The sequence below is a fragment of the Oncorhynchus keta genome, unplaced genomic scaffold (assembly GCF_023373465.1).
Source record: "Oncorhynchus keta strain PuntledgeMale-10-30-2019 unplaced genomic scaffold, Oket_V2 Un_contig_5644_pilon_pilon, whole genome shotgun sequence".
NCBI lineage: Eukaryota > Metazoa > Chordata > Actinopteri > Salmoniformes > Salmonidae > Oncorhynchus > Oncorhynchus keta.
In genome coordinates, this window is record NW_026288416.1 from 1 (window position 1) to 24,343 (window position 24,343).

Genomic DNA, 24,343 nt, shown 5'->3' on the forward strand with positions numbered 1-24,343 from the left:
CTAAGAAGCAAGGAGATGCTGCCTAATTATATCGATGATTAGATTTGCTCTTCACATGTTCGAGCCAAATTGGTAGAATGCTCATGTGCTTCTTTAGTATGTGCTTGTTTTAGTATGCACTTCTATTAGTATGCACTTCTATTCGTATGCACTTCTATTGGTATGCACTTCTATTAGTATGCACTTCTATTGGTATGCACTTCTATTAGTATGCACTTCTATTGGTATATGCACTTCTATTAGTATGCACTTCTTTTAGTATGCACTTCTTTTTAGTACGCACTTTTTTAGTATGCACTTTTTTTGTGCCTCTATGGCTTTGCTGTAGTTTACCTCTTCTTGTAACATCTGCTTCCAGCTCACACTCTCAAACACATAGATCTCCTGAACGCAGCTCCCTTTCCCAGCTCACACTCTCAAAACACATAGATCCCCTGAACGCAGCTCCTTTCCAGCTCACTCCCTGAAACACATAGATCCCCTGAACACAACTCCCTTTCCCATCTCACACTCTCAAAACACCTAGATCTCCTGAACGCAGCTCCCTTTTCCAGCTCACACTCTCAAAACACCTAGATCTCCTGAACGCAGCTCACTCTCCAGATCCCAATTGCCTGAATTCTAATCACCTGTTCTTTCACCTGTTCTTTCACCTTTCACCTGTCTTTCACCTGTCTTTCATTATCACACACTACTAAGTTAAGTTCTTTGCACCCCATCACTGTGAGGTATTGTTTGTTTTGTGACACATATCTTTCGGGAGTGCTGAGGTTCCCCGTGATGTACTGCTGTGTATGATTGTTTTTTTTTTTTGCCTAATGCATGACGCCTTTTGATTATTCCCTGCCTGTACTTTAGGGAGACCATCCGCCACCTCATCAGGAGCATGCCCAGGCATTGTAGGGAGGTCATACAGGCACGTGGAGGCCACACACACTACTGAGCATCATTTGGACTTGTTTTAAGGATATTACAACAAATTTGGATCAGCCTGTAGTGTGGTTTTCCACTTTAATTTTGAGTGTGACTCCAAATCCAGACCTCCATGGGTTGATAAATTTGATTTCCATTGATAATTTTTGTGTGATTTTGTTGTCAGCACATTCAACTATGTAAAGACAAAAGTATTTAATAAGAATATCTCATTCATTCAGATCTAGGATGTGTTATTTTAGTGTTCTCTTTATCTTTTTGAGCAGTGTATATTCTGAGCACTTGAATCAAAGGACAAGTCCATGCATTAAGCACATTATCCATATCAAGTCCCCAATGATATGTAACAAATAAAGACTGGATTGTCAAAGCGCTGCGCGCAGGGTTCAAAAATGCACTGGGCGAACCCAATGCATTTCGAGGTCAACGTCAACGATTTAACTACGGTCTGCCTACCCATGTCAGAGACGCAAACTCGGTCTCAACCTTTAAGTCTTTACTGAAGACTCATCTCTTCAGTGGGTCATATGATTGAGTGTAGTCTGGCCCAGGAGTGGGAAGGTGAACGGAAAGGCTCTGGAGCAACGAACCGCCCTTGCTGTCTCTGCCTGGCCGGTTCCCCTCTTTCCACTGGGATTCTCTGCCTCTAACCCTGTTACGGGGGCTGAGTCACTGGCTTGCTGGGGCTCTCTCGTGCCGTCCCTGGGGGGTGCGTCACCTGGGTGGGTTGATTCACTGTTGTGGTCGGCCTGTCTGGGTTGCCCCCCCCTGGGTTGTACCGTGGCGGAGATCTTTGTGGGCTATACTCGGCCTTGTCTCAGGATGGTAAGTTGGTGGTTGAAGATATCCCTCTAGTGGTGTGGGGGATGTGCTTTGGCAAAGTGGGTGGGGTTATATCCTTCCTGTTTGGCCCTGTCCGGGGTGTCCTCGGATGGGGCCACAGTGTCTCCTGACCCCTCCTGTCTCAGCCTCCAGTATTTATGCTGCAGTAGTTTATGTGTCGGGGGCTAGGGTCAGTTTGTTATATCTGGAGTACTTCTCCTGTCCTATTCGGTGTCCTGTGTGAATCTAAGTGTGCGTTCTCTAATTCTCTCCTTCTCTCTTTCTTTCTTCTCTCGGAGGACCTGAGCCCTAGGACCATGTCCCAGGACTACCTGACATGAGGACTCCTTGCTGTCCCCAGTCCACCTGGCCATGCTCCTGCTCCAGTTTCAACTGACCTGAGCCCTAGGACCGTGCCCCAGGACTACCTGACATGAAGGCTCCTTGCTGTCCCCAGTCCACCTGACTGTGCTGCTGCTCCAGTTTCAACTGTTCTGCCTTATTATTATTCGACCATGCTGGTCATTTATGAACATTTGAACATCTTGGTCATGTTCTGTTATAATCTCTACCCGGCACAGCCAGAAGAGGACTGGCCACCCCACATAGCCCGGTTCCTCTCTAGGTTTCTTCCTAGGTTTTGGCCTTTCTAGGGAGTTTTTCCTAGCCACCGTGCTTTTACACCTGCATTGTTTGCTGTTTGGGGTTTTAGGCTGGGTTTCTGTACAGCACTTTGAGATATCAGCTGATGTACGAAGGGCTATATAAATAAATTTGATTTGATTTGATTTGAACTACACTGCAATCACAGCTTGCTGAGTTAGCTCACACAAGGACAAAAGTATCCAAATTCAACTGCCTTGTTGAAATATTTTTCAAGTAAAATAAGCTATTTTGTGAGCACTTCAATTGTTAGACGAGCCCATAAAGTAAGGACAATTTAAATTCAGAGGAGACAGATCCAATTACTAAAGGTCTACTTTATCATCACCCTGTAAAAACTGTACAGGGAGAACATATTGGATTTTGATTCCAATGCTTAAACCACTTGGCCATCGCAGCAGTAGGAATCTAAGGAAAGTGATGAGGAGAAAGCAGAAGTGGGCTATTCGCTTCGAGCAAGGTAAGAACATGGGTGGGGAGACCCCATTGAAATTCAGGTCCAACGTCTAAAGAATCGGCCATTGCAGCTGTTGGAATGCAAGTAAAGGGTTTGGGATTTGGAAACAGACATCATTGGTGTAAAATGGTAAACTTGATGGCCCGACATATTGATCTTATTACGCCAAATCACGTATTAACCACTCGGCCATTACAACTTTCTCAATTAGCTCACACAAAGACAAAAGTATTCTGAGCACTTGAATCACTGGACAAGTCCATGTCTTAAAGAGATTATCCATATCAAGTCACCAAGGATATGTTCAAAATACTGGTTTCAACCCTGCGCAGGAAGACAACATTGGATTTCAAGTCCAAAGCCTTAACCACTCTGCCATCAGAACTTTCTCTGTTATCTTGCAGTCCTTAACAGGTTGACTATCTCACAACCAGAAGGATCTGTACTGAAGAGCCTGTTTGAACTCTTTCTCTTACGGATTTAGGACATTATCCATATCAACTCCCCAATGACATGTTGCAAGTAAAGACTGCTTTGTCAAAGCTCTGTGAGAAGGGTTCGAACCTGCGCGGGGAGACCCCATTGGATTTCGAATCCAACGCCTTAACCTCTCGGCCATCACAGCTTCTCCTGTTACCTAAGATGCCTTAACCAGTCCGCTATCTCGTTCTGTCCATTTTACCTCTAAAATGACCATATTATCGCTCTTGAAGAGCCTACTTTTCAAGCAGTAGGAATCTAAGGAAAGTGATGAGGAGAGAGCAGAAGTGGGCTATACGCTTCGAGCAAGGTAAGAACATGGGTGGGGAGACCCCATTGAAATTCAGGTCCAACGTCTAAAGAACCTCGGCCATTGCAGCTGTTGGAATGCAAGTAAAGGGATTGGGATTTGGAAACAGACATCAATATATATTCTGAGCACCTGAATCAAAGGACAAGTCCACGGATTAAGCACATTATCCATATCAAGTCACCAAGGATATGTAAAAGAAGAAATGGTTTGTTATAGCGCTGTGAGCAGGGTTCGAACCTACGCGGGGAGACCCCATTGGATTTCAAGTCCAACGCCTTAACCACTCGGCCACCAAAGCTTGCTATTTTAACTACCAGGCCTTAACCAGTCGGTTATCTCATTCTGTCAATTTTACTTCTGTAAAGACGAGACTGTCTACTGAAGAGCCTATTTGAACTGTGTTTCAAGGAATACATATTCTGAGCACTTGAATCAAAGGACAAGTCTATGCATTAAGCACTTCATCAATATCAAGTCACCAATGCTATTTTACAAATAAAGACTGGTTTATCAATGCGATGCAAGCAGTTTTAAAAACTGTATGGGAGACAACACTGGAGTTCATTTGCAAAGCTTAAACCACTTGGCCATCGCAGCAGTATGAATCTAAGCAAAGTGATGAGGAGAAAGAACAAGTGGGCTATTCGCTTCGAGCAATGTTAAAGCATGGGTGGGGAGACCCCATTGAAATTCAGGTCCAACGTCTAAAGAATCGGCCATTGCAGCTGTTGGAATGCAAGTAAAGGGTTTTGGATTTGGAAACAGACATCATTGGTGTAAAATGGTAAACTTGATGGCCCGACATATTGATCTTATTACGCCAAACCACGTATTAACCACTCGGCCATCACAACTTTCTCAATAAGCTCACACAAAAACAAAAGTATTCTGAGCACTTGAATCACTGGACAAGTCCATGTCTTAAAGAGATTATCCATATCAAGTCACCAAGGATATGTTCAAAATACTGGTTTGTCATAGTACTGCGAGCAGATTTCAACCCTGCGCAAGGAGACAACATTGGCTTTCAAGTCCAAAGCCATCAGAACTTTCTCTGTTATCTTGCAGTCCTTAACAGCTCGACTATCTCACAACCAGAAGGAGCTGTACTGAAGAGCCTGTTTGAACTCTTTCTCTTGGAAGATATAATCTGAGCACCTGAATCAAAGGACAAGTCCACAGATTTAGGACATTATCCATATCACCTCCCCAATGACATGTTGCAAATAAAGACTGCTTTGTCAAAGCGCTGTGAGCAGGGTTCGAACCTGTGCGGGGAGACCCCATTGGATTTCGAATCCAACGCCTTCACCTCTCGGCCATCACAGCTTCTCCTGTTACATAAGATGCCTTAACCAGTCCGCTATCTCGTTCTGTCCATTTTACCTCTAAAATGACCATATTATCGCTCTTGAAGAGCCTACTTTTCAAGCAGTAGGAATCTAAGGAAAGTGATATGGAGAAAGCAGAAGTGGGCTATACGCTTCGAGCAAGGTAAGAACTGGGTGGGGAGACCCTATTTAAATTCAGGTCCAACGTCTAAAGAACTCGGCCATTGCAGCTGTTGGAATGCAAGTAAAGGGATTGGGATTTGGAAACAGACATCAATATATATTCTGAGCACCTGAATCAAGGGACAAGTCCACGGATTAAGCACATTATCCATATCAAGTCACCAAGGATATGTAAAAGAAGAAATGGTTTGTTATAGAGCTGTGAGCAGGGTTCGAACCAACGCGGGGAGACCCCATTGGATTTCAAGTCCAACACCTTAACCACTCGGCCACCACAGCTTTCTATTTTAACTACTAGGCCTTAACCAGTCGGTTATCTCATTCTGTCAATTTTACTGTAAAGACGAGACTGTCTACTGAAGAGCCTATTTGAACTGTTTTTCAAGGAATACATATTCTGAGCACTTGAATCAAAGGGCAAGTCTATGCATTAAGCACTTCATCAATATCAAGTCACCAATGCTATTTTACAAATAAAGACTGGTTTATCAATGCAATGCAAGCAGTTTTAAAAACTGTATGGGGAGACAACACTGGAGTTCATTTGCAAAGCTTAAACCACTTGGCCATCGCAGCAGTATGAATCTAAGCAAAGTGATGAGGAGAAAGAACAAGTGGGCTATTCGCTTAGAGCAATGTTAAAGGATGGGTGGGGAGACCCCATTGAAATTCAGGTCCAACGTCTAAAGAATCGGCCATTGCAGCTGTTGGAATGCAAGTAAAGGGTTTGGGATTTGGAAACAGACATCATTGGTGTAAAATGGTCAACTTGATGGCCCGACATATTGATCTTATTACGCCAAATCACGTATTAACCACTCGGCCATCACAACTTTCTCAATTAGCTCACACAAAGACAAAAGTATTCTGAGCACTTGAATCACTGGACAAGTACATGTCTTAAAGAGATTATCCATATCAAGTCACCAAGGATATGTTCAAAATACTGGTTTGTCATAGAACTGTGAGCAGATTTCAACCCTGCGCAGGAAGACAACATTGGATTTCAAGTCCAAAGCCTTAACCACTCGGCCATCACAACTTTCTCAATTAGCTCACACAAAGACAAAAGTATTCTGAGCACTTGAATCACTGGACAAGTCCATGTCTTAAAGAGATTATCCATATCAAGTTACCAAGGATATGTTCAAAATACTGCGCAGATTTCAACCCTGCGCAGGAAGAAAACATTGGATTTCAAGTCCAAAGCCTTAACCACTCTGCCATCAGAACTTTCTCTTTTATCTTGCAGTCCTTAACAGCTCGACTATCTCACAACCAGAAGGATCTGTACTGAAGAGCCTGTTTGAACTCTTTCTCTTGGAAGATATACTCTGAGCACCTGAATCAAAGGACAAGTCCACGGATTTAGGACATTATCCATATCAACTCTCCAATGACATGTTGCAAATAAAGACTGCTTTGTCAAAGCGCTGTGAGCAGGGTTCGAACCTGCGCGGGAGACCCCATTGGATTTCGAATCCAACGCCTTAACCTCTCGGCCATCACAGCTTCTCCTGTTACCTAAGATGCCTTAACCAGTCTGCTATCTCGTTCTGTCCATTTTACCTCTAAAATGACCATATTATCGCTCTTGAAGAGCCTACTTTTCAAGCAGTAGGAATCTAAGGAAAGTGATATGGAGAAAGCAGAAGTGGGCTATACGCTTCGAGCAAGGTAAGAACATGGGTGGGGAGACCCCATTGAAATTCAGGTCCAACGTCTAAAGAACTCGGCCATTACGCGGGAAAAACCCATTGGATTTCAAGTCCAACGCCTTAACCACTCGGCCACCACAGCTTGCTATTTTAACTACTAGGCCTTAACCAGTCGGTTATCTCATTCTGTCAATTTTACTTCTGTAAAGACGAGACTGTCTACTGAAGAGCCTATTTGAACTGTTTTTCAAGGAATACAAATTCTGAGCACTTGAATCAAAGGACAAGTCTATGCATTAAGCACTTCATCAATATCAAGTCACCAATGCTATTTTACAAATAAAGACTGGTTTATCAATGCGATGCAAGCAGTTTTAAAAACTGTATGGGGAGACAACACTGGAGTTCATTTGCAAAGCTTAAACCACTTGGCCATCACAGCAGTATGAATCTAAGCAAAGTGATGAGGAGAAAGAACAAGTGGGCTATTCGCTTCGAGCAATGTTAAAGCATGGGTGGGGAGACCCCATTGAAATTCAGGTCCAACGTCTAAAGAATCGGCCATTGCAGCTGTTGGAATGCAAGTAAAGGGTTTGGGATTTGGAAACAGACATCATTGGTGTAAAATGGTAAACTTGATGGCCCGACATATTGATCTTATTACGCCAAATCACGTATTAACCACTCGGCCATTACAACTTTCTCAATTAGCTCACACAAAGACAAAAGTATTCTGAGCACTTGAATCACTGGACAAGTCCATGTCTTAAAGAGATTATCCATATCAAGTCACCAAGGATATGTTCAAAATACTGGTTTGTCATAGCACTGCGAGCAGATTTCAAACCTGCGCAGGAAGACAACATTGGATTTCAAGTCCAAAGCCTTAACCACTCTGCCATCAGAACTTTCTCTGTTATCTTGCAGTCCTTAACAGGTTGACTATCTCACAACCAGAAGGATCTGTACTGAAGAGCCTGTTGGAACTCTTTCTCTTACGGATTTAGGACATTATCCATATCAACTCCCCAATGACATGTTGCAAATAAAGACTGCTTTGTCAAAGCGCTGTGAGCAGGGTTCGAACCTGTGCGGGGAGACCCCATTGGATTTCGAATCCAACGCCTTAACCTCTCGGCCATCACAGCTTATCCTGTCACCTAAGATGCCTTAACCAGTCCGCTATCTCGTTCTGTCCATTTTACCTCGAAAATGACCATATTATCGCTCTTGAAGAGCCTACTTTTCAAGCAGTAGGAATCTAAGGAAAGTGATGAGGAGAGAGCAGAAGTGGGCTATACGCTTCGAGCAAGGTAAGAACATGGGTGGGGAGACCCCATTGAAATTCAGGTCCAACGTCTAAAGAACCTCGGCCATTGCAGCTGTTGGAATGCAAGTAAAGGGATTGGGATTTGGAAACAGACATCAATATATATTCTGAGCACCTGAATCAAAGGACAAGTCCACGGATTAAGCACATTATCCATATCAAGTCACCAAGGATATGTAAAAGAAGAAATTGTTTGTTATAGCGCTGTGAGCAGGGTTCGAACCTACGCGGGGAAAACCCATTGGATTTCAAGTCCAACGCCTTAACCACTCGGCCACCACAGCTTGCTATTTTAACTACCAGGCCTTAACCAGTCGGTTATCTCATTCTGTCAATTTTACTTCTGTAAAGACGAGACTGTCTACTGAAGAGCCTATTTGAACTGTTTTTCAAGGAATACATATTCTGAGCACTTGAATCAAAGGACAAGTCTATGCATTAAGCACTTCATCAATATCAAGTCACCAATGCTATTTTACAAATAAAGACTGGTTTATCAATGCGATGCAAGCAGTTTTAAAAACTGTATGGGGAGACAACACTGGAGTTCATTTGCAAAGCTTAAACCACTTGGCCATCACAGCAGTATGAATCTAAGCAAAGTGATGAGGAGAAAGAACAAGTGGGCTATTCGCTTCGAGCAATGTTAAAGCATGGGTGGGGAGACCCCATTGAAATTCAGGTCCAACGTCTAAAGAATCGGCCATTGCAGCTGTTGGAATGCAAGTAAAGGGTTTGGGATTTGGAAACAGACATCATTGGTGTAAAATGGTCAACTTGATGGCCCGACATATTGATCTTATTACGCCAAATCACGTATTAACCACTCGGCCATCACAACTTTCTCAATTAGCTCACACAAAGACAAAAGTATTCTGAGCACTTGAATCACTGGACAAGTCCATCTCTTAAAGAGATTATCCATATCAAGTCACCAAAATACTGGTTTGCAGATTTCAACCCTGTGCAGGAAGACAACATTGGATTTCAAGTCCAAAGCCTTAACCACTCTGTCATCAGAACTTTCTCTGTTATCTTGCAGTCCTTAACAGCTCGACTATCTCACAACCAGAAGGATCTGTCCTGAAGAGCCTGAACTCTTTTTGATATACTCTGAGCACCTGAATCAAAGGACAGATTTAGGACATTATCCATATCAACTCCCCAATGACATGTTGCAAATAAAGACTGCTTTGTCAAAGCGCTGTGAGCAGGGTTCGAACCTGCGCGGGGAGACCCCATTGGATTTCGAATCCAACTCCTTAACCTCTCGGCCATCACAAGATGCCTTAACCAGTCCGCTATCTCGTTCTGTCCATTTTACCTCTAAAATGACCATATTATCGCTCTTGAAGAGCCTACTTTTCAAGCAGTAGGAATCTAAGGAAAGTGATATGGAGAAAGCAGAAGTGGGCTATACGCTTCGAGCAAGGTAAGAACATGGGTGGGGAGACCCCATTGAAATTCAGGTCCAACGTCTAAAGAACTCGGCCATTGCAGCTGTTGGAATGCAAGTAAAGGGATTGGGATTTGGAAACAGACATCAATATATATTCTGAGCACCTGAATCAAGGGACAAGTCCACGGATTAAGCACATTATCCATATCAAGTCACCAAGGATATGTAAAAGAAGAAATGGTTTGTTATAGCGCTGTGAGCAGGGTTCGAAACGCGGGGAGACCCCATTGGATTTCAAGTCCAACGCCTTAACCACTCGGCCACCACAGCTTGCTATTTTAACTACCAGGCCTTAACCAGTCGGTTATCTCATTCTGTCAATTTTACTTCTGTAAAGACGAGACTGTCTACTGAAGAGCCTATTTGAACTGTTTTTCAAGGAATACATATTCTGAGCACTTGAATCAAAGGACAAGTCTATGCATTAAGCACTTCATCAATATCAAGTCACCAATGCTATTTTACAAATAAAGACTGGTTTATCAATGCGATGCAAGCAGTTTTAAAAACTGTATGGGGAGACAACACTGGAGTTCATTTGCAAAGCTTAAACCACTTGGCCATCGCAGCAGTATGAATCTAAGCAAAGTGATGAGGAGAAAGAACAAGTGGGCTATTCGCTTCCGAGCAATGTTAAAGCATGGGTGGGGAGACCCCATTGAAATTCAGGTCCAACGTCTAAAGAATCGGCCATTGCAGCTGTTGGAATGCAAGTAAAGGGTTTGGGATTTGGAAACAGACATCATTGGTGTAAAATGGTCAACTTGATGGCCCGACATATTGATCTTATTACGCCAAATCACGTATTAACCACTCGGCCATCACAACTTTCTCAATTAGCTCACACAAAGACAAAAGTATTCTGAGCACTTGAATCACTGGACAAGTCCATGTCTTAAAGAGATTATCCATATCAAGTCACCAAGGATATGTTCAAAATACTGGTTTGTCATAGCACTGCGAGCAGATTTCAACCTGCGCAGGAAGACAACATTGGATTTCAAGTCCACTCTGCCATCAGAACTTTCTCTGTTATCTTGCAGTCCTTAACAGCTCGACTATCTCACAACCAGAAGGATCTGTACTGAAGAGCCTGTTTGAACTCTTTCTCTTGGAAGATATACTCTGAGCACCTGAATCAAAGGACAAGTCCACGGATTTAGGACATTATCCATATCAACTCCCCAATGACATGTTGCAAATAAAGACTGCTTTGTCAAAGCGCTGTGAGCAGGGTTCGAACCTGCGCGGGGAGACCCATTGATTTCGAATCCAACGCCTTAACCTCTCGGCCATCACAGCTTCTCCTGTTACCTAAGATGCCTTAACCAGTCCGCTATCTCGTTCTGTCCATTTTACCTCGAAAATGACCATATTATCGCTCTTGAAGAGCCTACTTTTCAAGCAGTAGGAATCTAAGGAAAGTGATATGGAGAAAGCAGAAGTGGGCTATACGCTTCGAGCAAGGTAAGAACATGGGTGGGGAGACCCCATTGAAATTCAGGTCCAACGTCTAAAGAATCGGCCATTGCAGCTGTTGGAATGCAAGTAAAGGGTTTGGGATTTGGAAACAGACATCATTGGTGTAAAATGGTAAACTTGATGGCCCGACATATTGATCTTATTACGCCAAATCACGTATTAACCACTCGGCCATCACAACTTTCTCAATTAGCTCACACAAAGACAAAAGTATTCTGAGCACTTGAATCACTGGACAAGTCCATGTCTTAAAGAGATTATCCATATCAAGTCACCAAGGATATGTTCAAAATACTGGTTTGTCATAGCACTGCGAGCAGATTTCAACCCTGCGCAGGAAGACAACATTGGATTTCAAGTCCAAAGCCTTAACCACTCTGCCATCAGAACTTTCTCTGTTATCTTGCAGTCCTTAACAGCTCGACTATCTCACAACCAGAAGGATCTGTACTGAAGAGCCTGTTTGAACTCTTTCTCTTGGAAGATATACTCTGAGCACCTGAATCAAAGGACAAGTCCACGGATTTAGGACATTATCCATATCAACTCCCCAATGACATGTTGCAAATAAAGACTGCTTTGTCAAAGCGCTGTGAGCAGGGTTCGAACCTGCGCGGGGAGACCCCATTGGATTTAGAATCCAACTCCTTAACCTCTCGGCCATCACAGCTTCTCTTGTTACCTAAGATGCCTTAACCAGTCCGCTATCTCGTTCTGTCCATTTTACCTCTAAAATGACCATATTATCGCTCTTGAAGAGCCTACTTTTCAAGCAGTAGGAATCTAAGGAAAGTGATATGGAGAAAACAGAAGAGGGCTATACGCTTCGAGCAAGGTAAGAACATGGGTGGGGAGACCCCATTGAAATTCAGGTCCAACGTCTAAAGAACTCGGCCATTGCAGCTGTTGGAATGCAAGTAAAGGGATTGGGATTTGGAAACAGACATCAATATATATTCTGAGCACCTGAATCAAGGGACAAGTCCACGGATTAAGCACATTATCCATATCAAGTCACCAAGGATATGTAAAAGAAGAAATGGTTTGTTATAGCGCTGTGAGCAGGGTTCGAACCTACGCGGGGAGACCCCATTGGATTTCAAGTCCAACGCCTTAACCACTCGGCCACCACAGCTTGCTATTTTAACTACCAGGCCTTAACCAGTCGGTTATCTCATTCTGTCAATTTTACTTCTGTAAAGACGAGACTGTCTACTGAAGAGCCTATTTGAACTGTTTTTCAAGGAATACATATTCTGAGCACTTGAATCAAAGGACAAGTCTATGCATTAAGCACTTCATCAATATCAAGTCACCAATGCTATTTTACAAATAAAGACTGGTTTATCAATGCGATGCAAGCAGTTTTAAAAACTGTATGGGGAGACAACACTGGAGTTCATTTGCAAAGCTTAAACCACTTGGCCATCGCAGCAGTATGAATCTAAGCAAAGTGATGAGGAGAAAGAACAAGTGGGCTATTCGCTTCGAGCAATGTTAAAGCATGGGTGGGGAGACCCCATTGAAATTCAGGTCCAACGTCTAAAGAATCGGCCATTGCAGCTGTTGGAATGCAAGTAAAGGGTTTGGGATTTGGAAACAGACATCATTGGTGTAAAATGGTAAACTTGATGGCCCGACATATTGATCTTATTACGCCAAATCACGTATTAACCACTCGGCCATCACAACTTTCTCAATTAGCTCACACAAAGACAAAAGTATTCTGAGCACTTGAATCACTGGACAAGTCCATGTCTTAAAGAGATTATCCATATCAAGTCACCAAGGATATGTTCAAAATACTGGTTTGTCATAGCACTGCGAGCAGATTTCAACCCTGCGCAGGAAGACAACATTGGATTTCAAGTCCAAAGCCTTAACCACTCTGCCATCAGAACTTTCTCTGTTATCTTGCAGTCCTTAACAGCTCGACTATCTCACAACCAGAAGGATCTGTACTGAAGAGCCTGTTTGAACTCTTTCTCTTGGAAGATATACTCTGAGCACCTGAATCAAAGGACAAGTCCACGGATTTAGGACATTATCCATATCAACTCCCCAATGACATGTTGCAAATAAAGACTGCTTTGTCAAAGCGCTGTGAGCAGGGTTCGAACCTGCGCGGGGAGACCCCATTGGATTTCGAATCCAACGCCTTAACCTCTCGGCCATCACAGCTTCTCCTGTTACCTAAGATGCCTTAACCAGTCCGCTATCTCGTTCTGTCCATTTTACCTCTAAAATGACCATATTATCGCTCTTGAAGAGCCTACTTTTCAAGCAGTAGGAATCTAAGGAAAGTGATATGGAGAAAGCAGAAGTGGGCTATACGCTTCGAGCAAGGTAAGAACATGGGTGGGGAGACCCCATTGAAATTCAGGTCCAACGTCTAAAGAACTCGGCCATTGCAGCTGTTGGAATGCAAGTAAAGGGATTGGGATTTGGAAACAGACATCAATATATATTCTGAGCACCTGAATCAAGGGACAAGTCCACGGATTAAGCACATTATCCATATCAAGTCACCAAGGATATGTAATAGAAGAAATGGATTGTTATAGCGCTGTGAGCAGGGTTCGAACCTACGCGGGGAGAACCCATTGGATTTCAAGTCCAACGCCTGAACCACTCGGCCACCACAGCTTGCTATTTTAACTGCCAGGCCTTAACCAGTCACATTATCTCATTCTGTCAATTTTACTTCTGTAAAGACGAGACTGTCTACTGAAGAGCCTATTTGAACTGTTTTTCAAGGAATACATATTCTGAGCACTTGAATCAAAGGACAAGTCTATGCATTAAGCACTTCATCAATATCAAGTCACCAATGCTATTTTACAAATAAAGACTGGTTTATCAATGCGATGCAAGCAGTTTTAAAAACTGTATGGGGAGACAACACTGGAGTTCATTTGCAAAGCTTAAACCACTTGGCCATCGCAGCAGTATGAATCTAAGCAAAGTGATGAGGAGAAAGAACAAGTGGGCTATTCGCTTCGAGCAATGTTAAAGCATGGGTGGGGAGACCCCATTGAAATTCAGGTCCAACGTCTAAAGAATCGGCCATTGCAGCTGTTGGAATGCAAGTAAAGGGTTTGGGATTTGGAAACAGACATCATTGGTGTAAAATGGTCAACTTGATGGCCCGACATATTGATCTTATTACGCCAAATCACGTATTAACCACTCGGCCATCACAACTTTCTCAATTAGCTCACACAAAGACAAAAGTATTCTGAGCACTTGAATCACTGGACAAGTCCATGTCTTAAAGAGATTATCCATATCAAGTCACCAAGGATATGTTCAAAATACTGGTTTGTCATAGCACTGCGAGCAGATTTCAACCCAGATTTCAACCCAGAGTCCACTCCACTCCAGAGTCCACTCTGCCATCAGAACTTTCTCTGTTATCTTGCAGTCCTTAACAGTTCGACTATCTCACAACCAGAAGGATCTGTACTGAAGAGCCTGTTTGAACTCTTTCTCTTGGAAGATATACTCTGAGCACCTGAATCAAAGGACAAGTCCACAGATTTAGGACATTATCCATATCAACTCCCCAATGACATGTTGCAAATAAAGACTGCTTTGTCAAAGCGCTGTGAGCAGGGTTCGAACCTGCGCGGGAGACCCCATTGGATTTCGAATCCAACGCCTTAACCTCTCGGCCATCACAGCTTCTCCTGTTACCTAAGATGCCTTAACCAGTCCGCTATCTCGTTCTGTCCATTTTACCTCTAAAATGACCATATTATCGCTCTTGAAGAGCCTACTTTTCAAGCAGTAGGAATCTAAGGAAAGTGATATGGAGAAAGCAGAAGTGGGCTATACGCTTCGAGCAAGGTAAGAACATGGGTGGGGAGACCCCATTGAAATTCAGGTCCAACGTCTAAAGAACTCGGCCATTGCAGCTGTTGGAATGCAAGTAAAGGGATTGGGATTTGGAAACAGACATCAATATATATTCTGAGCACCTGAATCAAGGGACAAGTCCACGGATTAAGCACATTATCCATATCAAGTCACCAAGGATATGTAAAAGAAGAAATGGTTTGTTATAGCGCTGTGAGCAGGGTTCGAACCTACGCGGGGAGACCCCATTGGATTTCAAGTCCAACGCCTTAACCACTCGGCCACCACAGCTTGCTATTTTAACTACCAGGCCTTAACCAGTCGGTTATCTCATTCTGTCAATTTTACTTCTGTAAAGACGAGACTGTCTACTGAAGAGCCTATTTGAACTGTTTTTCAAGGAATACATATTCTGAGCACTTGAATCAAAGGACAAGTCTATGCATTAAGCACTTCATCAATATCAAGTCACCAATGCTATTTTACAAATAAAGACTGGTTTATCAATGCGATGCAAGCAGTTTTAAAAACTGTATGGGGAGACAACACTGGAGTTCATTTGCAAAGCTTAAACCACTTGGCCATCGCAGCAGTATGAATCTAAGCAAAGTGATGAGGAGAAAGAACAAGTGGGCTATTCGCTTCGAGCAATGTTAAAGCATGGGTGGGGAGACCCCATTGAAATTCAGGTCCAACGTCTAAAGAATCGGCCATTGCAGCTGTTGGAATGCAAGTAAAGGGTTTGGGATTTGGAAACAGACATCATTGGTGTAAAATGGTCAACTTGATGGCCCGACATATTGATCTTATTACGCCAAATCACGTATTAACCACTCGGCCATCACAACTTTCTCAATTAGCTCACACAAAGACAAAAGTATTCTGAGCACTTGAATCACTGGACAAGTCCATGTCTTAAAGAGATTATCCATATCAAGTCACCAAGGATATGTTCAAAATACTGGTTTGTCATAGCACTGCGAGCAGATTTCAACCCTGCGCAGGAAGACAACATTGGATTTTCCAAGCCTTAACCACTCTGCCATCAGAACTTTCTCTGTTATCTTGCAGTCCTTAACAGCTCGACTATCTCACAACCAGAAGGATCTGTACTGAAGAGCCTGTTTGAACTCTTTCTCTTGGAAGATATACTCTGAGCACCTGAATCAAAGGACAAGTCCACGGATTTAGGACATTATCCATATCAACTCCCCAATGACATGTTGCAAATAAAGACTGCTTTGTCAAAGCGCTGTGAGCAGGGTTCGAACCTGCGCGGGGAGACCCATTGGATTTCGAATCCAACGCCTTAACCTCTCGGCCATCACAGCTTCTCCTGTTACCTAAGATGCCTTAACCAGTCCGCTATCTCGTTCTGTCCATTTTACCTCTAAAATGACCATATTATCGCTCTTGAAGAGCCTACTTTTCAAGCAGTAGGAATCTAAGGAAAGTGATATGGAGAAAGCAGAAGTGGGCTATACGCTTCGAGCAAGGTAAGAACATGGGTGGGGAGACCCCATTGAAATTCAGGTCCAACGTCTAAAGAACTCGGCCATTGCAGCTGTTGGAATGCAAGTAAAGGGATTGGGATTTGGAAACAGACATCAATATATATTCTGAGCACCTGAATCAAGGGACAAGTCCACGGATTAAGCACATTATCCATATCAAGTCACCAAGGATATGTAAAAGAAGAAATGGTTTGTTATAGCGCTGTGAGCAGGGTTCGAACCTACGCGGGGAGACCCCATTGGATTTCAAGTCCAACGCCTTAACCACTCGGCCACCACAGCTTGCTATTTTAACTACCAGGCCTTAACCAGTCGGTTATCTCATTCTGTCAATTTTACTTCTGTAAAGACGAGACTGTCTACTGAAGAGCCTATTTGAACTGTTTTTCAAGGAATACATATTCTGAGCACTTGAATCAAAGGACAAGTCTATGCATTAAGCACTTCATCAATATCAAGTCACCAATGCTATTTTACAAATAAAGACTGGTTTATCAATGCGATGCAAGCAGTTTTAAAAACTGTATGGGAGACAACACTGGAGTTCATTTGCAAAGCTTAAACCACTTGGCCATCGCAGCAGTATGAATCTAAGCAAAGTGATGAGGAGAAAGAACAAGTGGGCTATTCGCTTCGAGCAATGTTAAAGCATGGGTGGGGAGACCCCATTGAAATTCAGGTCCAACGTCTAAAGAATCGGCCATTGCAGCTGTTGGAATGCAAGTAAAGGGTTTGGGATTTGGAAACAGACATCATTGGTGTAAAATGGTAAACTTGATGGCCCGACATATTGATCTTATTACGCCAAATCACGTATTAACCACTCGGCCATCACAACTTTCTCAATTAGCTCACACAAAGACAAAAGTATTCTGAGCACTTGAATCACTGGACAAGTCCATGTCTTAAAGAGATTATCCATATCAAGTCACCAAGGATATGTTCAAAATACTGGTTTGTCATAGCACTGCGAGCAGATTTCAACCCTGCGCAGGAAGACAACATTGGATTTCAAGTCCAAAGCCTTAACCACTCTGCCATCAGAACTTTCTCTGTTATCTTGCAGTCCTTAACAGCTCGACTATCTCACAACCAGAAGGATCTGTACTGAAGAGCCTGTTTGAACTCTTTCTCTTGGAAGATATACTCTGAGCACCTGAATCAAAGGACAAGTCCACGGATTTAGGACATTATCCATATCAACTCCCCAATGACATGTTGCAAATAAAGACTGCTTTGTCAAAGCGCTGTGAGCAGGGTTCGAACCTGCGCGGGAGACCCCATTGATTTCAAATCCAACGCCTTAACCTCTCGGCCATCACAGCTTCTCCTGTTACCTAAGATGCCTTAACCAGTCCGCTATCTCGTTCTGTCCATTTTACCTCTAAAATGACCATATTATCGCTCTTGAAGAGCCTACTTTTCAAGCAGTAGGAATCTAAGGAAAGTGATATGGAGAAAGCAGAAGTGGGCTATACGCTTCGAGCAAGGTAAGAACATGGGTGGGGAGACCCCATTGAAATTCAGGTCCAACGTCTAAAGAACTCGGCCATTGCAGCTGTTGGAATGCAAGTAAAGGGATTGGGATTTGGAAACAGACATCAATATATATTCTGAGCACCTGAATCAAGGGACAAGTCCACGGATTAAGCACATTATCCATATCAAGTCACCAAGGATATGTAAAAGAAGAAATGGTTTGTTATAGCGCTGTGAGCAGGGTTCGAACCTACGCGGGGAGACCCCATTGGATTTCAAGTCCAACGCCTTAACCACTCGGCCACCACAGCTTGCTATTTTAACTACCAGGCCTTAACCAGTCGGTTATCTCATTCTGTCAATTTTACTTCTGTAAAGACGAGACTGTCTACTGAAGAGCCTATTTGAACTGTTTTTCAAGGAATACATATTCTGAGCACTTGAATCAAAGGACAAGTCTATGCATTAAGCACTTCATCAATATCAAGTCACCAATGCTATTTTACAAATAAAGACTGGTTTATCAATGCGATGCAAGCAGTTTTAAAAACTGTATGGGGAGACAACACTGGAGTTCATTTGCAAAGCTTAAACCACTTGGCCATCGCAGCAGTATGAATCTAAGCAAAGTGATGAGGAGAAAGAACAAGTGGGCTATTCGCTTCGAGCAATGTTAAAGCATGGGTGGGGAGACCCCATTGAAATTCAGGTCCAACGTCTAAAGAATCGGCCATTGCAGCTGTTGGAATGCAAGTAAAGGGTTTGGGATTTGGAAACAGACATCATTGGTGTAAAATGGTAAACTTGATGGCCCGACATATTGATCTTATTACGCCAAATCACGTATTAACCACTCGGCCATCACAACTTTCTCAATTAGCTCACACAAAGACAAAAGTATTCTGAGCACTTGAATCACTGGACAAGTCCATGTCTTAAAGAGATTATCCATATCAAGTCACCAAGGATATGTTCAAAATACTGGTTTGTCATAGCACTGCGAGCAGATTTCAACCCTGCGCAGGAAGACAACATTGGATTTCAAGTCCACTCTGCCATCAGAACTTTCTCTGTTATCTTGCAGTCCTTAACAGCTCGACTATCTCACAACCAGAAGGATCTGTACTGAAGAGCCTGTTTGAACTCTTTCTCTTGGAAGATATACTCTGAGCACCTGAATCAAAGGACAAGTCCACGGATTTAGGACATTATCCATATCAACTCCCCAATGACATGTTGCAAATAAAGACTGCTTTGTCAAAGCGCTGTGAGCAGGGTTCGAACCTGCGCGGGGAGACCCCATTGGATTTCGAATCCAACGCCTTAACCTCTCGGCCATCACAGCTTCTCCTGTTACCTAAGATGCCTTAACCAGTCCGCTATCTCGTTCTGTCCATTTTACCTCTAAAATTACCATATTATCGCTCTTGAAGAGCCTACTTTTCAAGCAGTAGGAATCTAAGGAAAGTGATATGGAGAAAGCAGAAGTGGGCTATACGCTTCGAGCAAGGTAAGAACATGGGTGGGGAGACCCCATTGAAATTCAGGTCCAACGTCTAAAGAACTCGGCCATTGCAGCTGTTGGAATGCAAGTAAAGGGATTGGGATTTGGAAACAGACATCAATATATATTCTGAGCACCTGAATCAAGGGACAAGTCCACGGATTAAGCACATTATCCATATCAAGTCACCAAGGATATGTAAAAGAAGAAATGGTTTGTTATAGCGCTGTGAGCAGGGTTCGAACCTACGCGGGGAGACCCCATTGGATTTCAAGTCCAACGCCTTAACCACTCGGCCACCACAGCTTGCTATTTTAACTACCAGGCCTTAACCAGTCGGTTATCTCATTCTGTCAATTTTACTTCTGTAAAGACGAGACTGTCTACTGAAGAGCCTATTTGAACTGTTTTTCAAGGAATACATATTCTGAGCACTTGAATCAAAGGACAAGTCTATGCATTAAGCACTTCATCAATATCAAGTCACCAATGCTATTTTACAAATAAAGACTGGTTTATCAATGCGATGCAAGCAGTTTTAAAAACTGTATGGGGAGACAACACTGGAGTTCATTTGCAAAGCTTAAACCACTTGGCCATCGCAGCAGTATGAATCTAAGCAAAGTGATGAGGAGAAAGAACAAGTGGGCTATTCGCTCGAGCAATGTTAAAGCATGGGTGGGGAGACCCCATTGAAATTCAGGTCCAACGTCTAAAGAATCGGCCATTGCAGCTGTTGGAATGCAAGTAAAGGGTTTGGGATTTGGAAACAGACATCATTGGTGTAAAATGGTCAACTTGATGGCCCGACATATTGATCTTATTACGCCAAATCACGTATTAACCACTCGGCCATCACAACTTTCTCAATTAGCTCACACAAAGACAAAAGTATTCTGAGCACTTGAATCACTGGACAAGTCCATGTCTTAAAGAGATTATCCATATCAAGTCACCAAGGATATGTTCAAAATACTGGTTTGTCATAGCACTGCGAGCAGATTTCAACCCTGCGCAGGAAGACAACATTGGATTTCAAGTCCACTCTGCCATCAGAACTTTCTCTGTTATCTTGCAGTCCTTAACAGCTCGACTATCTCACAACCAGAAGGATCTGTACTGAAGAGCCTGTTTGAACTCTTTCTCTTGGAAGATATACTCTGAGCACCTGAATCAAAGGACAAGTCCACGGATTTAGGACATTATCCATATCAACTCCCCAATGACATGTTGCAAATAAAGACTGCTTTGTCAAAGCGCTGTGAGCAGGGTTCGAACCTGCGCGGGGAGACCCCATTGGATTTCGAATCCAACGCCTTAACCTCTCGGCCATCACAGCTTCTTCTCCTGTCACCTAAGATGCCTTAACCAGTCCGCTATCTCGTTCTGTCCATTTTACCTCTAAAATGACCATATTATCGCTCTTGAAGAGCCTACTTTTCAAGCAGTAGGAATCTAAGGAAAGTGATGAGGAGAAAGCAGAAGTGGGCTATACGCTTCGAGCAAGGTAAGAACATGGGTGGGGAGACCCCATTGAAATTCAGGTCCAACGTCTAAAGAACTCGGCCATTGCAGCTGTTGGAATGCAAGTAAAGGGATTGGGATTTGGAAACAGACATCAATATATATTCTGAGCACCTGAATCAAGGGACAAGTCCACGGATTAAGCACATTATCCATATCAAGTCACCAAGGATATGTAAAAGAAGAAATGGTTTGTTATAGCGCTGTGAGCAGGGTTCGAACCTACGCGGGGAGACCCCATTGGATTTCAAGTCCAACGCCTTAACCACTCGGCCACCACAGCTTGCTATTTTAACTACCAGGCCTTAACCAGTCGGTTATCTCATTCTGTCAATTTTACTTCTGTAAAGACGAGACTGTCTACTGAAGAGCCTATTTGAACTGTTTTTCAAGGAATACATATTCTGAGCACTTGAATCAAAGGACAAGTCTATGCATTAAGCACTTCATCAATATCAAGTCACCAATGCTATTTTACAAATAAAGACTGGTTTATCAATGCGATGCAAGCAGTTTTAAAAACTGTATGGGAGACAACACTGGAGTTCATTTGCAAAGCTTAAACCACTTGGCCATCGCAGCAGTATGAATCTAAGCAAAGTGATGAGGAGAAAGAACAAGTGGGCTATTCGCTTCGAGCAATGTTAAAGCATGGGTGGGGAGACCCCATTGAAATTCAGGTCCAACGTCTAAAGAATCGGCCATTGCAGCTGTTGGAATGCAAGTAAAGGGTTTGGGATTTGGAAACAGACATCATTGGTGTAAAATGGTCAACTTGATGGCCCGACATATTGATCTTATTACGCCAAATCACGTATAAACCACTCGGCCATCACAACTTTCTCAATTAGCTCACACAAAGACAAAAGTATTCTGAGCACTTGAATCACTGGACAAGTCCATGTCTTAAAGAGATTATCCATATCAAGTCACCAAGGATATGTTCAAAATACTGGTTTGTCATAGCACTGCGAGCAGATTTCAACCCTGCGCAGGAAGACAACATTGGATTTCAAGTCCAAGCCTTCCACTCTGCCATCAGAACTTTCTCTGTTATCTTGCAGCTCGACTATCTCACAACCAGAAGGATCTGTACTGAAGAGCCTGTTTGAACTCTTTCTCTTGGAAGATATACTCTGAGCACCTGAATCAAAGGACAAGTCCACGGTTTTAGGACATTATCCATATCAACTCCCCAATGACATGTTGCAAATAAAGACTGCTTTGTCAAAGCGCTGTGAGCAGGGTTCGAACCTGCGCGGGGAGACCCCATTGGATTTCGAATCCAACGCCTTAACCTCTCGGCCATCACAGCTTCTCCTGTTACCTAAGATGCCTTAACCAGTCCGCTATCTCGTTCTGTCCATTTTACCTCGAAAATGACCATATTATCGCTCTTGAAGAGCCTACTTTTCAAGCAGTAGGAATCTAAGGAAAGTGATGAGGAGAGAGCAGAAGTGGGCTATACGCTTCGAGCAAGGTAAGAACATGGGTGGGGAGACCCCATTGAAATTCAGGTCCAACGTCTAAAGAACCTCGGCCATTGCAGCTGTTGGAATGCAAGTAAAGGGATTGGGATTTGGAAACAGACATCAATATATATTCTGAGCACCTGAATCAAAGGACAAGTCCACGGATTAAGCACATTATCCATATCAAGTCACCAAGGATATGTAAAAAAAGAAATGGTTTGTTATAGCGCTGTGAGCAGGGTTCGAACCTACGCGGGGAAAATCCATTGGATTTCAAGTCCAACGCCTTAACCACTCGGCCACCACAGCTTGCTATTTTAACTCCTAGGCCTTAACCAGTCGGTTATCTCATTCTGTCAATTTTACTTCTGTAAAGACGAGACTGTCTACTGAAGAGCCTATTTGAACTGTTTTTCAAGGAATACATATTCTGAGCACTTGAATCGAAGGACAAGTCTATGCATTAAGCACTTCATCAATATCAAGTCACCAATGCTATTTTACAAATAAAGACTGGTTTATCAATGCGATGCAAGCAGTTTTAAAAACTGTATGGGAGACAACACTGGAGTTCATTTGCAAAGCTTAAACCACTTGGCCATCACAGCAGTATGAATCTAAGCAAAGTGATGAGGAGAAAGAACAAGTGGGCTATTCGCTTCGAGCAATGTTAAAGCATGGGTGGGGAGACCCCATTGAAATTCAGGTCCAACGTCTAAAGAATCGGCCATTGCAGCTGTTGGAATGCAAGTAAAGGGTTTGGGATTTGGAAACAGACATCATTGGTGTAAAATGGTCAACTTGATGGCCCGACATATTGATCTTATTACGCCAAATCACGTATTAACCACTCGGCCATCACAACTTTCTCAATTAGCTCACACAAAGACAAAAGTATTCTGAGCACTTGAATCACTGGACAAGTCCATGTCTTAAAGAGATTATCCATATCAAGTCACCAAGGATATGTTCAAAATACTGGTTTGTCATAGCACTGCGAGCAGATTTCAACCCTGCGCAGGAAGACAACATTGGATTTTCAAGTCCACTCTGCCATCAGAACTTTCTCTGTTATCTTGCAGTCCTTAACAGCTCGACTATCTCACAACCAGAAGGATCTGTACTGAAGAGCCTGTTTGAACTCTTTCTCTTGGAAGATATACTCTGAGCACCTGAATCAAAGGACAAGTCCACGGATTTAGGACATTATCCATATCAACTCCCCAATGACATGTTGCAAATAAAGACTGCTTTGTCAAAGCGCTGTGAGCAGGGTTCGAACCTGCGCGGGGAGACCCCATTGGATTTCGAATCCAACGCCTTAACCTCTCGGCCATCACAGCTTCTCCTGTTACCTAAGATGCCTTAACCAGTCCGCTATCTCGTTCTGTCCATTTTACCTCTAAAATGACCATATTATCGCTCTTGAAGAGCCTACTTTTCAAGCAGTAGGAATCTAAGGAAAGTGATATGGAGAAAGCAGAAGTGGGCTATACGCTTCGAGCAAGGTAAGAACATGGGTGGGGAGACCCCATTGAAATTCAGGTCCAACGTCTAAAGAACTCGGCCATTGCAGCTGTTGGAATGCAAGTAAAGGGATTGGGATTTGGAAACAGACATCAATATATATTCTGAGCACCTGAATCAAGGGACAAGTCCACGGATTAAGCACATTATCCATATCAAGTCACCAAGGATATGTAAAAGAAGAAATGGTTTGTTATAGCGCTGTGAGCAGGGTTCGAACCTACGCGGGGAGACCCCATTGGATTTCAAGTCCAACGCCTTAACCACTCGGCCACCACAGCTTGCTATTTTAACTACCAGGCCTTAACCAGTCGGTTATCTCATTCTGTCAATTTTACTTCTGTAAAGACGAGA

The 24,343-nt window shown here is 43.1% G+C and overlaps 24 non-coding genes across 24 annotated transcripts; all 24 read right to left on the reverse strand.

Annotated features, from left to right (window-relative positions):
• Positions 1-3,416: 3,416 nt before the first annotated feature.
• On the reverse strand, positions 3,417-3,500 carry trnas-cga (transfer RNA serine (anticodon CGA)). Its single transcript has one exon. It is a non-coding gene; the product is annotated as a tRNA-Ser (tRNA).
• Positions 3,501-3,884: 384 nt separating this feature from the next.
• On the reverse strand, positions 3,885-3,966 carry trnas-uga (transfer RNA serine (anticodon UGA)). Its single transcript has one exon. It is a non-coding gene; the product is annotated as a tRNA-Ser (tRNA).
• A 949-nt stretch (positions 3,967-4,915) lies between these two features.
• trnas-cga (transfer RNA serine (anticodon CGA)) lies at positions 4,916-4,997 on the reverse strand. The gene has a single exon. It is a non-coding gene; the product is annotated as a tRNA-Ser (tRNA).
• Positions 4,998-5,379: 382 nt separating this feature from the next.
• Positions 5,380-5,461, reverse strand: trnas-uga (transfer RNA serine (anticodon UGA)). The gene has a single exon. It is a non-coding gene; the product is annotated as a tRNA-Ser (tRNA).
• Positions 5,462-6,613: 1,152 nt separating this feature from the next.
• On the reverse strand, positions 6,614-6,694 carry trnas-cga (transfer RNA serine (anticodon CGA)). The gene has a single exon. It is a non-coding gene; the product is annotated as a tRNA-Ser (tRNA).
• A 1,212-nt stretch (positions 6,695-7,906) lies between these two features.
• trnas-cga (transfer RNA serine (anticodon CGA)) lies at positions 7,907-7,988 on the reverse strand. The gene has a single exon. It is a non-coding gene; the product is annotated as a tRNA-Ser (tRNA).
• Positions 7,989-8,372: 384 nt separating this feature from the next.
• trnas-uga (transfer RNA serine (anticodon UGA)) lies at positions 8,373-8,454 on the reverse strand. The gene has a single exon. It is a non-coding gene; the product is annotated as a tRNA-Ser (tRNA).
• Positions 8,455-10,851: 2,397 nt separating this feature from the next.
• trnas-cga (transfer RNA serine (anticodon CGA)) lies at positions 10,852-10,931 on the reverse strand. The gene has a single exon. It is a non-coding gene; the product is annotated as a tRNA-Ser (tRNA).
• Positions 10,932-12,164: 1,233 nt separating this feature from the next.
• trnas-uga (transfer RNA serine (anticodon UGA)) lies at positions 12,165-12,246 on the reverse strand. Its single transcript has one exon. It is a non-coding gene; the product is annotated as a tRNA-Ser (tRNA).
• A 964-nt stretch (positions 12,247-13,210) lies between these two features.
• trnas-cga (transfer RNA serine (anticodon CGA)) lies at positions 13,211-13,292 on the reverse strand. The gene has a single exon. It is a non-coding gene; the product is annotated as a tRNA-Ser (tRNA).
• Positions 13,293-13,675: 383 nt separating this feature from the next.
• trnas-uga (transfer RNA serine (anticodon UGA)) lies at positions 13,676-13,757 on the reverse strand. The gene has a single exon. It is a non-coding gene; the product is annotated as a tRNA-Ser (tRNA).
• A 957-nt stretch (positions 13,758-14,714) lies between these two features.
• On the reverse strand, positions 14,715-14,795 carry trnas-cga (transfer RNA serine (anticodon CGA)). Its single transcript has one exon. It is a non-coding gene; the product is annotated as a tRNA-Ser (tRNA).
• A 383-nt stretch (positions 14,796-15,178) lies between these two features.
• trnas-uga (transfer RNA serine (anticodon UGA)) lies at positions 15,179-15,260 on the reverse strand. The gene has a single exon. It is a non-coding gene; the product is annotated as a tRNA-Ser (tRNA).
• A 959-nt stretch (positions 15,261-16,219) lies between these two features.
• On the reverse strand, positions 16,220-16,300 carry trnas-cga (transfer RNA serine (anticodon CGA)). The gene has a single exon. It is a non-coding gene; the product is annotated as a tRNA-Ser (tRNA).
• A 383-nt stretch (positions 16,301-16,683) lies between these two features.
• Positions 16,684-16,765, reverse strand: trnas-uga (transfer RNA serine (anticodon UGA)). Its single transcript has one exon. It is a non-coding gene; the product is annotated as a tRNA-Ser (tRNA).
• A 1,426-nt stretch (positions 16,766-18,191) lies between these two features.
• trnas-uga (transfer RNA serine (anticodon UGA)) lies at positions 18,192-18,273 on the reverse strand. Its single transcript has one exon. It is a non-coding gene; the product is annotated as a tRNA-Ser (tRNA).
• A 952-nt stretch (positions 18,274-19,225) lies between these two features.
• On the reverse strand, positions 19,226-19,307 carry trnas-cga (transfer RNA serine (anticodon CGA)). Its single transcript has one exon. It is a non-coding gene; the product is annotated as a tRNA-Ser (tRNA).
• A 383-nt stretch (positions 19,308-19,690) lies between these two features.
• On the reverse strand, positions 19,691-19,772 carry trnas-uga (transfer RNA serine (anticodon UGA)). Its single transcript has one exon. It is a non-coding gene; the product is annotated as a tRNA-Ser (tRNA).
• Positions 19,773-20,723: 951 nt separating this feature from the next.
• On the reverse strand, positions 20,724-20,805 carry trnas-cga (transfer RNA serine (anticodon CGA)). The gene has a single exon. It is a non-coding gene; the product is annotated as a tRNA-Ser (tRNA).
• A 386-nt stretch (positions 20,806-21,191) lies between these two features.
• trnas-uga (transfer RNA serine (anticodon UGA)) lies at positions 21,192-21,273 on the reverse strand. The gene has a single exon. It is a non-coding gene; the product is annotated as a tRNA-Ser (tRNA).
• Positions 21,274-22,223: 950 nt separating this feature from the next.
• On the reverse strand, positions 22,224-22,305 carry trnas-cga (transfer RNA serine (anticodon CGA)). Its single transcript has one exon. It is a non-coding gene; the product is annotated as a tRNA-Ser (tRNA).
• Positions 22,306-22,689: 384 nt separating this feature from the next.
• trnas-uga (transfer RNA serine (anticodon UGA)) lies at positions 22,690-22,771 on the reverse strand. Its single transcript has one exon. It is a non-coding gene; the product is annotated as a tRNA-Ser (tRNA).
• A 952-nt stretch (positions 22,772-23,723) lies between these two features.
• trnas-cga (transfer RNA serine (anticodon CGA)) lies at positions 23,724-23,805 on the reverse strand. Its single transcript has one exon. It is a non-coding gene; the product is annotated as a tRNA-Ser (tRNA).
• A 383-nt stretch (positions 23,806-24,188) lies between these two features.
• On the reverse strand, positions 24,189-24,270 carry trnas-uga (transfer RNA serine (anticodon UGA)). The gene has a single exon. It is a non-coding gene; the product is annotated as a tRNA-Ser (tRNA).
• Between the last annotated feature and the right edge of the window lie 73 nt (positions 24,271-24,343).